Raw genomic sequence first — 11586 nt, 5'->3', positions numbered from 1 at the left:
TTTCTCAGAATGTTTTGATTGCCTTCGCCTCTTCACCTAGTGTTGGGAGCCCTGTGAGATCTCCCCAATCTTTGATGTCATGTCAAATGGTATCAGGTTTAGAAGATCCTATCCAGCAGCAGGCTACAATGTTTCTCCCTCCTCTTCTACAATGTTCCCTGAGCCTTTATGTGTAGAGTTTGGGTTATAGATGTATCAAATGGGGTTGGGTCACTTACTTTCTGCCTTTTGACCAATTGTAGTAGCCTCTATCCACTGCAAAAAGGAAGCTTCTTTGATGATGCATGAGAGCTACACTTACTTGTATCTTTACCTGAGGCGTTGAGATCATTAATATTAAAAGTATTGCTTCTAATAGTCTCTGTAGACTGGTTTGGTGAAGGTGAATAGTTTTAGCTTGTTTATATCATGGAAAGTCTTTCTCCTGCAACTATGAAAGACAGTTTTGCTGGGTATAGTAGTCTAGGTTGACATCTATGGTCTTTTAGAATTTGATGTACATTGCTCTGGGCTCTTCTGGCTTTTAAGGTTTCCATTGAGAAATCAGCTGTTATTCTGATGGGTTTTCCTTCAGATGTGACTTGTGGCTTTTCTTTGGGAGCTTTCAATGTCATTTTATTGTTCTGTATATTTGGTGTCTTAACTATGATACACTGTGAAGAATTTCTTTTCTGGCCCTGCCTACTTGGCATTTTGTGTGTTTCTCATGTCTGTATGGAGATAACTTTCCTTGATTTGGGGAGGCTTTCTTTCCTCTGAAAGATCTGGTCTATGCCACTGACCTGATATTCTTTCTCCTTTTGTACCCATAACTCGGGTATGGGGTACTCCTAGATGGTACCTCGAAGTTCCTCCACATCCCTTTTCTGTGTTTCTACACACTAATCATTTCCTTTCATTGGCTGGCCCAATTGTTCTACATTGTCTTTGAATTCTTACGTTCTGTCCTCTACTAGATCTGTATCGCTCACTGATAAGGCTTTCCTTGAGTTTTCTAACTAGGTTTTTGCACTTTTCATTTTTAGCTCCATTACTTCTGTTGGGAGTTTATTTCTGCTCCTTTTTTTTTTATTTTAGATTTGGAAAACGCCATTTATTGATCCTCAAACCCAACAAAACTCTATGCACAAGTTTTACAGGCCCTTGACCTTGCAGCCACAGCTGCGTTCACTGAAGTCAGCTTGCTTCTGTCTCTTTGGGCTCTGAGTCCGCTTTCTGAGATGCTAAGAGGACTTCTCGTGCTCTCTTCCTCCGCATTCTCAGCCTTGGTGATCATCATCGGATGCAGGGGGGAAAAGCCAGACAGACCTAGAAGTTTCTCCATAAGCTTAGAGAGCTGAGCCCCTCAGCCAATCCAATGCCAGACCCAGACAAGGTTGAGAGCAACTAGTTTTTCTCCATGACTGTTAGGTCATGGATCATAGGAGCCCAACTGCTCCATAAATCGGCCATCCCTGAGACACTTGTGAGCAGCCACAATGCAGTAAAAAGGCTGGTTGGTGCAGCCACCCAAAGCAAGGTGGATGGTTAGGTGGCCTCTGTGGTAGGCTTTGCAGAAGAAGGTTGGGAGGTGAACCATGGTGCTTCGCTGAGTGGCTTTTCAGCTGTCCCCCTCTGCTCCTATGTTTTAGAACTCATTTTCATCCATTCAGGTGTCTGCTTATGTCCTCTTTAATTGTCTTCAATTCTTTGATCCTGTTGATAATTGTTCTTTTAAATTCTGCGTTCTGAATTCCATCAAGATAATTCCCACTGGAGAACTTTTTCCCCCTAAGATGGGTAGCCTTTGCGGGGTGGGTTTTCCACATTGTTTGTGGTTTTGCTGTGGGATCTGAGCGTTTGTATTCCATTCACTGACTATGTCTGATATGAGATGGTAGCCTCCTGTGTTGAGTGGAAGTTTGGTTCTGCTTTTGCTCTTGCCTGAGCCGGTTGGTTCCAGGTCAGGTAGGAGAGTGAGAAGGTCCAACTTTCAGATGCTCAGTGTTGACTATTGATTGGAGAGATTGGGATGATTCCAACTCACTGGTAAATGTTGTAGTGTAGGGATAAGGGTTACATGAGATTGCTTGGAATCTAAGAAAGTCCTCTGGTATGGCTTCCAGCTGGGCTATAGAAAGGCAGCAGGGAGCAAGGGACAAGGCAGATCTCAAATGTGGCATCTGGGTGACCCTGGAGAACTGTGGGATGATGTCATAGGTGAGGCAGGTATGAGACAGAATGAGGCCTGTCATTGGATGAGAAGGAAGGGTGGGCAGGAGAAAAGTTTGAAGGAAGAGGAGGAGACTGGAATGGAAAGGAGGAAGAGACAGGAGGGAGAGGGAGAGAAGCCGTGGCAGGACAATATGGCAGGTGACGTTAAGATTCCACACTGTGCCTTTACAGGTTGTTACGAATGTTTTTAAGGGATGGATGTGTATTGGGCTTTGTATGTTTAGGTGGGCAATTATATCTTATCAATTGGGCCAAAGGTTATTGTGTTGTGTTCTTTCTTGTGTAAATTTAAGTGTAAGGGAGTGTGAGGTGGCTGGTCTGGGCCGCTACAGAGTTGGGATGTGTGTTTCTGACATGGAAACCTGCCTTGGGAACTAGATAGGCAGAGAAATTGCTGACGGCTCAGAGAGAGGCCTTCGGCAGTGTGATGTGGGATGGAGCAGAGCAGGTGAGAGGCTTTGCTGACTGAGAATTAAGATATCCAGCAGATATCTTGGGGCACTGGGGTGTAGACCTAGTGGGGATTAAAGGCAGCCCTTTTTATTTTTTATATTTTTACAACAACAGAGAACACCACAGATAAGGAAGGCTCCACTGGGTCAGACTCAGCAAGAAAGCATGTGGATGGGGATCATAGCTGGGCCTGGGCCAAGAGCACTCATGGCCACGACTCCCTTCTGGGCCTAGAGGGGTGGCTGTAGGTGAGGCAGGATGGCGTAGGTATGGATAAGCTGAGCCTGGTCCTTGAGAGAGGCGGCATGGGGGGAGGGCACTGAACCCGACTCACTGACATAGCTCACAGATGTGGTTCCTACATGGATGCTCCCTGCGGGATGAGGGTCTTAGGTCCTTTTTGGATTCTTTCTGTGTTAGAAAAAAAAAGCTTGAATTTCCCTTGAGAGTAGAATGGAATAGTTTCAGGTATATCATTATGAACCAAGTTAAATAAATAAGGCTTCTAGTGAGAGAAGATAAGCCAGGAGATATCCCAAAGGTATCAGGATTCTTCTTTCGGGTAGGGATCATGGAAAGGTGACTCTAGGGAATACCTTTTCTGGATTAATTGCTTTCTTACTGCTATGATAAAACACATGGAAGAAGCAGCTTAAAGGAGGATTTATTTTGCACACGGCGTGAGAGAACACAGTCCATCCTGATAGAGAAAGTGTGCTGGTGGAAGATTGCCCATAGCTAGATGAATCAGGAAGCAAAGAGAGAACTAGAAGCCTCAGGACCAGTACCCCAATGGCACGCTTCCTCCAGCTAAACCCCATTCCTTCCCAAAGGTTTCAAAACTTAGCAGAAAGGCACCACCAGCTGGGAACAAAATATTCATTTTATATTCCAACTATTGCACGTAGAGAGAACTAGGTACGACTCACCCAAGCAACGCAATTCAGAAGACCTGTGTCTCCATTTAGGACACTGTGGGGACATTTAAATGAACAGAAAGTTATGTAGGAACTATATCATCTAGGGTAAAAGGCTATCACCCATAGTTCAGGAAATCACACAGATCTATGCATGGGCATGTAATAACCCTCTACTCCCCAGAATTTATGTGCAATTTGTGTTTGAGTGTGTGTGTGTGTGTGTGTGTGTGTGTGTGTGTGTGCGCGCGCACACACACAGTCAGTTTTCATTGGTAGTGGGAGTAGTGTTTGATATTTTTTGTTTGGTTTGCAAAAGGACATAAGATTCCCAATACACACACTAATGTTTCCCAAGCTCTTGTTTCACCACGATGTTCAATGTACTCTGGAACATCATTACGTCCTTACATTGCAGTTTGGGAAATACTGTGCATAAAACATCTTTGTTGACAATTTAAAGTAAGCATTAACATTTAAATGCTTATTAACCTATTAAATACATTATGCAGCTGAGAAACCTATTTTGCTGCCATTCTGACGTGAGACTGTCTTCAGAAAGTGCCACAGGAGGCACCTTTGTTTTGTGGAGTTAAGTTTCAGCTGCACTGAACCACAGTGTGTTGCCTAAGGTGCTGACCTCTTGGTGCTCAGAGCTCATCTTGAGAGCCCATTGTCAAGAGAATCTTTTGTCTGTGCTGTGTGAGGCTTGACTGATATTAAACTCTGGATTGTAGATGTTCTTTAAAGGCAGTGTGTTAAAGCCTGTGGTGCTATGCGGAGGTGGCAGAGTTCAAGAGGTAGAATCTACTTAGAGAAAGTCAGATCACTGAGGCTTTCTTTTGCTTTGGAAAAGGATATCAGGAGCCAGGCCAGATTCCTCTGTCTCTGTCTCTGTCTCTGTCTCTGTCTCTGTCTCTGTCTCTCTCTGTCTCTGTCTCTCTCTGTCTCTGTCTCTCTCTGTCTCTGTCTCTGTCTCTGTCTCTCTCTCTGTCTCTGTCTCTCTGTCTCTGTCTCTGTCTCTTTCTGTCTCTGTCTCTCTCTGTCTCTGTCTCTCTCTGTCTCTGTCTCTCTCTGTCTCTGTCTCTCTCCTTCCTGAAGGCCCTAAAATAAGCATTTCTATCCCACAAGGCAAACCCCATCACAGTAGTGGTAGTCTGCCTTTTCATAAGTCCTGCAGTAATGAAGTCCTGTGACTTGAGACCTCTGAAAAGGAACCAAAAATAAGCCCCTCTTCCCTCTAAGTTAAGCAGCTCAGGTATTTAGCATAACAGAGGGTCCATTAACATAACACCTCAGGAAAGTTGGAGGATGCTGGGAATGGAGGACTATCCAATCTTAACCCATGCCATCTGATTACCCTCTTGGTGGACACTTGAATTCAGTTACCACAACAGTGAGGTCACCAGTGAGGACACCAGAGTGATCACACTCTTTCCACTGCCCTATCCTATCCTGATTCTATCCATGATGGCCCAGCAGTCGAGGGAGTAGCAGCGAGGACAGCAGGTCTAAAAGTATGTCCTGCTCTTCCAGGGCAGTTCCAGCTCCTTCCTAGCAGCTCAGGGACCCTCGTGCCCTTGGCTCTGATGTGTGGTGTGCCCTTTATTGAATCTTATGGAACTCCGTTCATCCAGACCTCATGGCCAAGGTAAAGGAGACATTTCATTAAAAGGGCACATCTTCAGTCTTCTTTTCAGGAAAGTTTACACAGGAATGCTTTCTATCTGATGTCTGTGGTCCTGGCTGCGTGTTCTCTAAGAAGGAGCTCAACTATCTGCAGCTGTTAGGGCAATGCCTAACCCTGCCACCACTGCTGAGGTGGGGTGGAGATCCAGCTGCGCTGACTGGAATGTCCTTCTTGGTGGTGGGATTTCTATTTTGTTCATCCTGCCTATTCTGTTGGGAGCTGTAGAGGCAGCCAAATGCATGGAGAGGCGAAAAATGCTTACAGACAGTAAAAGGAAGATGAGTCATGTGGGTGGGAAAACTTCCTGATGAGGCTTCATTCAGGTCCCCAAGTTTGCCCCTGTCTGTCTGTCTGTCTGTCTGTCTGTCTGTCTTTGCTTCCCTTCCTCTTCTCTCTTGGAACAAATCCAGTTTGTGGTGTTTGATAGTTCTGTTATATTTATTTAATTGTATGCGTATTGTGCATGTGTCCTGCATATACATGCATGTGTCCTGCATGGAGATCAGAGGATAACTTGTGGGAGTTCCCTCCTTCTCCCAAGTGGTTTCTGGAGCCTGACCTTAGGTCATAAGGGTTGGTGCAAGTGCTTTTACCTGCTAAGCTATCTTGCTGACCCCAGCCTGGGACACTTGTAAAACTTCTTAATTTTGTAGGATTCATTTACAGGGAAATCTTCTAAGGTGTTGTGGAATTTTTTTTTAAAAAATGTAGAAGTTTTAAACAGTAAGCATCTTTTATCTACCTCATAATGCCCGTTCTAGCTTCTGGAAGCTTATCTTTAGCACTTAGTCCACACATTTTAATAAATATTGAACAACCAAAACAATGGATAGAACAGCTGCCATCACTAAAGTTAAATCATTAGGCATGTAATCAACTAACAGTTTGTTTTGGAGAAATGCTTTATTGGTGTGTTGTAAAAAGAGACCAAATGTAATCTGATCCTAGAGAAATGCACAGAATTCCATCATTTCCTGAGTTGGGCAACTAAAGCAGATGCAGGGTTGATATAGGGACAAGCAGGCCTGATGCTTAAATGTGAGAGCCACTAAAAACAGCTACCACATTCCTGGATCATTGTGCTCCTTGGCTAGGGATCCAGCATTCCTAAACCCCCAGAACACATCCCCACCATCAGCCAGAAGCCAGAGTCTCTACGACTCTGGTATCATGTCATGTTGAATATTTGAAACAGGGAATGATTGCCTATTTATCTTCCTAATTTTTTTTGGTTTTTGGATGATTGTCGTGGAGCAGAAAGTAGGCAGCCCACTTTAGCAATCTCCATCTGAGAGGAAGAATTCAGACCAAATCTCTTAAGAGGGCAATTCAGTGGGAATGGGAGCTCCCTTGAAACTCGTCACTCAGAGATGCTCTGTCTGTAGAAAGTAGAGGAAAATGCATCAACCACAAACCTCCCTTGGAATGTGGAGGGGTTTGACCCCAGAGCTGTGGACAGAATGCCAGCTTGGAATCTGGGACTCCCAGAGCTGCCTCGTGAGCAGGACGGGAACATGGATGCACAGTATGTTCAGCATACGGTAGGATGCCAAAGAGCATCTGGTCAACCTTGCCCCTCTTCCGTTTCTGGGAACTAAGATTGAGAAGCATGCTTCAATCGATCTCTCTATGATGGCTGAACATCTTATGGAGAGGTTGGTAACACTGAGATAATTAGACTAAATAAGATAATTTTGCTTGTTTTCTACCTCAGTTGGTGTTCATGCTTAGTTACTCTAAGTTCAACTCTAGCAGAGTAAGCTGGACATACTCAGAGTGAGTTGATTTAAGTAGTCCTTGTGAAATGATGTGACTTCTAATCTTCATAAAATTAATTTCTTGTATTCCTTTCACTCAAGGTACTTGTGTCTGAGCGATCACGGCACTTCCAGACTGTGGATAGGAAGGAGATGATTGAAATCCCGGCCTTCAGAATCCTCTGGCCCAGCTCAGTTCCTGCAGACATCTCCAAACCTCTTACTCTATAAAACCACTTTGTTTCTCTATCCGCACCATGACCTCTACCATCAACATCTTTCAAGTTCTGTTTTGTTACCTATTCTTTAAAAAAAAAAAATTCTAAAATTTAACCAAGTCTAATGAGGAACTTAGTCTTAACTGATTTTTTGTTATGCTCTGTTTTCTATTCAGTTATTTAAAATTGATGTATATCCGAAGTTCAGTCTGGCTTCTTAGGTCAAAGGCACATGACTCTTACTTAAGAGTACTTAAAAGGGCTGGAGAGATGGCTCAGTGGTTAAGAGCACTGACTGCTCTTCCAGAGGTCCTGAGTTCAAATCCGAGCAACCACATGGTGGCTCACAACCATCTGTAATGAAACCCAGTGCCCTCTTCTGGTGTGTCTGAAGACAGTGACAGTGTACGTTATATGTAATAAATAAGTAAATCTTAAAAAAAAAAAAAGTACCTAAAAGCAGGGCTATGCTGGGACACAGCAAGAACGTTCCTGAAAGTTAAAACAGACAAGCAACATTCAAAACAATGAGCTCTTAGGAGTACACAAAGCGGGGTGGAGTTAAAGGTAAAGGGAACCAAATTTCAAACCTGGTGTCCTTTACACTATACAAAAATGTGGATGAAGAAGTTCTGTTTGTTTTGGTTGAAGTATCAGGGTTGTTGCTTTGTGGATTTTTCCCCCACTGTCATGGAATCCTGTTGTTATAAAAATATAAAAATAATAAAGTATTGTGGTCTTTTACCCAGCTAGGTCCTCACCACGGTGCCCCAAGATATCTGCTAGATATCTTGCCGAAATCACATCCCAACTCCGAGGCAGCCCATTGTCTCCTGCCGCTGCACACTTTCCTATACTCAAACCATCACATAAAAGAACACACAACACAATAATCTTAGATCCAATTGATAAGATATAATTGCCCACTTAAACATACAAAGCCCGGTACCATCCATCCTTTAAGAACATTGATAACAACCTGTAAATACAGAGCAGAATCTTAACATCATCTGCCATGGCTTCTCCCCTCTCTCCTCTTCTCTCCTCCTCTCTCCTCCTCTCTCCTCTTTCCTCCTCTCTCCTCCTCTCTCCTCCTCTTTCCTCTTTCCTCCTCTCTCCTCCTCTCTCCTCCTCTCTCCTCTCTCCTCCTCTCTCCTCCTCTCCTCTCTCCTCCTCTCTTCTCCTCTCTCCTCCTCTCTCCTCCTCTCTCCTCCTCTCTCCTCCTCTCTCCTCCTCTCTCCTCCTCTCTCTTCTAGTCTCCTCCTCTTCCTTCAAACTTCTCTCCCGCCTATCCTTCCTTCTCCTCCAATGACAGCCCTCCTTCTATCCTGTACCTGCCCCAGTACAAATTCAATGGCAAGGTTCTGGTGAAGTCACCTGATTTCTGAGTACATGAATAGGCAGCTGTCCTTGGGGCAGTGGAATTAGCATCAAAATACAGATAACTTCAGGGCAAACCACAACAATTCCCCCTTTTTTGTCCAGTTAAAAAGGTGGACACCAATACTCAACATTCTTAGCCACCGAGAAAAAGTGAATCCAAACTAAACCGAGATTCCGACTCACTGTAGACAGAATAATTGACATGAAGAAAACAAACATGTTAGCAAGAGCTTGGGGGTGGGAGGGCAAACCTGTAAAAGCTGCTGGGGCGGGGGAGTGTAAATTAGTACAGTCACCATGGATATCAGTGTGAAAGTCCTCAAACTGGAAAGACTGTTGTAGAATCCTGCTCCAACATTTATGGGGATTTAACCCCCAAAGATGGATAAAGAAAATGCAGTCCGTATCCTAAATGGAACAGTAGTCAGCCAGTAAGAAGAACAGAGCTATGCTACCTGTAAGAAACTATTGCATTAGAGATCACCGTGTTAAGTAAACTGTGGCAGATTCAGAAGGCAAGCTTCAAGTACTTTCTCTCATAAGTGGGATCTATTGAGAAACAGAAGCCATGGGTGCAGAAGGAGGACTGGTGAGAAGAGGGGGAAGGAGTAGAAAGGAGGGATTAGAGATGAGAAGCGGTGGTACCAGGGATTGGTACCATTAAAGTATATCATAGCATGAGTGAATATGCCATAATAAGTCCGTTAGTTTATGCCATTCATATACACTAAAACCACATGGAGAGCCATAAGTAATATCTCCAATATGGAGATCGCAAACTGAGAACATCTAAGTAAGTTAAGGGTGACTTTCAGCATTGCCTAACGGCTTGGCTTTCTGTCCTTTGAAAAGGAAATAGTCTGTGGGGTTTTTGTTTGTTTGTTTGTTTGTTTGTTTGTTTTTCTTTTTTATGTGAGTAAAAGTGAAAAGAAAGTTATCCTTACAACCCACAGAATTCCAGGTCCTGCGAAGGCAAGTGAATATTTATTCTACCTGGAGTTATGTCTCCAGAGCCTAGTACAATGTCTGTTCCATAGCATGGATTTATTTGTTAAGTATCTATTAGCATATATTACAAAGGATGTCTGAATTAGTATTTCATAAGCCCGTAAGCAGTCCCAGATTAAAGACACCATAACAGAATTTTTATTGCTACCTGCCACTAGCTGTTTTGATCAGTTTCATTCTGTCTAGAGAATAGGTGTCATATCCACATCATGAGTCCTTAAAAAACAAACAAAACAAAACAAAAAGCATGAAGACCTGTATCAGCATCTGGTTCTGACATTTCAAAAGATTTCTTTCATTGAGACAAATGTAGTGATTTCTTTCGAGGTGAGCATCTCATTTCCAACGCTATTGAGGACCCATCTCTATGGTTTAGCTATAGGAATAGAAGTGTATTCAGTGTCATCAAAAAGTGCATGGCAGATGTCCCTGCTGCCTGCCATTCATATGAACTTCTCGTAGTGTACGCTGAACTGGCCTGGAGAAGTCAACTCTGCCTTTTTATCCCCAACAGAACAAGCCTCCATTATTCAAGTGCAAATATTATTTTAGCATGGTTTGGGGAGTGGACCTTTTTGAACAGTTCCTTGGAAGCCTTTCATGATGGTACATGTTTTTAAATATATTTACCCAGTGACTGAGCGACCACGGGGCAAGATGATTAATCAATGAATGGGGAGGGAGGGGTTGCTCCTCGATTCTATTAGAAGTCAAGGAGCTTTTGAAAACACTAAATATATAAATGACAAGGTGGCCAGGAGCCCTTTCAAGTTTCAAGAATGTCTAACATGGAGGCCGGCCACTTCTGTTAGCATCAGTACTGTTAAGGACCAAATAGTAACGCTATTTATCACCAGAAACCTGGATGTGATTAGCAAAGTAGTCCCTAAAAGGAAAGTCGAACCAGAAATTAAAAAGTGTGATGGTGAGCCTCAAATGAGACGCATGAACCGCGGCCAGCACTTAAGTTCACTCTTTCTCACAGGTCTGTTTATTAATGTCATCACTGTGAGTGTGCCAGCCAGCTTGCTGGGGGCGAGCGTTTGAGAAAAGCAATAATTTCCAGAGTGCAGCACGCTAATCACTGGCCAGTACCTCCCCGCTGCTGCTCTACCATGATTTGGCATCCAAGTTTTAGTTCACGTTCAGGTTCAGGTGGCAGCAGTGGTGTCCAGCAATGAAGAGCCATCAGACACAAGTCAGGAGCCATCACTCCTGTCAGGACATCTCTCTAGAAGAGATGTAGTCAGTCAGCCACATGCACTGTGGATAAGAAGCTGGATGCAATGTCGTTAAGCTCTTGGGTCAAGGTCTAATTTTCCATTTCCATTGCCGTCAGTTACTGAGACCTGATTATTCAAACTTTCTCCCCTTGACTCTGTTTCTTTTGCTCAGAAATCAGACATCAGCCATGCTGGCTGTTTAGAAACAAAACAGTCTTGTGTTGCTTTCTTGACCCTTCTATTTTTAAGGATCTTTTTTCTACTGTGAACTTAAATTGGACTTGAATGGGGAGATGGGTCACATAGGGGCCTTTGATCTCTTACGAGTCTCTGATTCTGTAAGCCCAGAACCGATAGTTGTATCCTTTGCCCACAAAGCAACCCATCTCTCAAAGAGAAGGGGCTGATTTCTTTAGAAATGGCAACCAAACTGTATGTACAGTGACAGACGCTCTCAAAGGACTGGAAATTTAGTGCCTGGGAATCCTGTAGCTCTCTCTCAGTGATTTGTGTGAGACACAGCCCGATCGATCTAAGTTTGACCGAAGTCAGTGGTTCTCAAACTGTGGGATGCAACCCCTCAGGAGGTCACATATCAGACAGTCTGCCTATCAGATAGTTACATTACAGTTCATAACAGTGGTAAAATTACAGTCGTGAAGCAGCAACAAAATAGTTTTGTGGTTGGGGGTCAGCACACCGTGAGGGCCTGTATTAAAGAGT

General features: G+C 43.7%; 1 pseudogene; it reads right to left on the bottom strand.

Moving 5' to 3' along the window:
• Window positions 1–1176: 1176 nt before the first annotated feature.
• Mrps16-ps2 (mitochondrial ribosomal protein S16, pseudogene 2) lies at window positions 1177–1579 on the bottom strand (annotated as a pseudogene).
• Window positions 1580–11586: the final 10007 nt, after the last annotated feature.

Source organism: Rattus norvegicus, chromosome 15 (genome assembly GCF_021556685.1).
Source record: "Rattus norvegicus strain SHRSP/BbbUtx chromosome 15, alternate assembly SHRSP_T2T, whole genome shotgun sequence".
NCBI lineage: Eukaryota > Metazoa > Chordata > Mammalia > Rodentia > Muridae > Rattus > Rattus norvegicus.
Note: the sequence above shows the minus strand (reverse complement) of the source record. Positions and strands in the feature narration are given on the sequence as shown.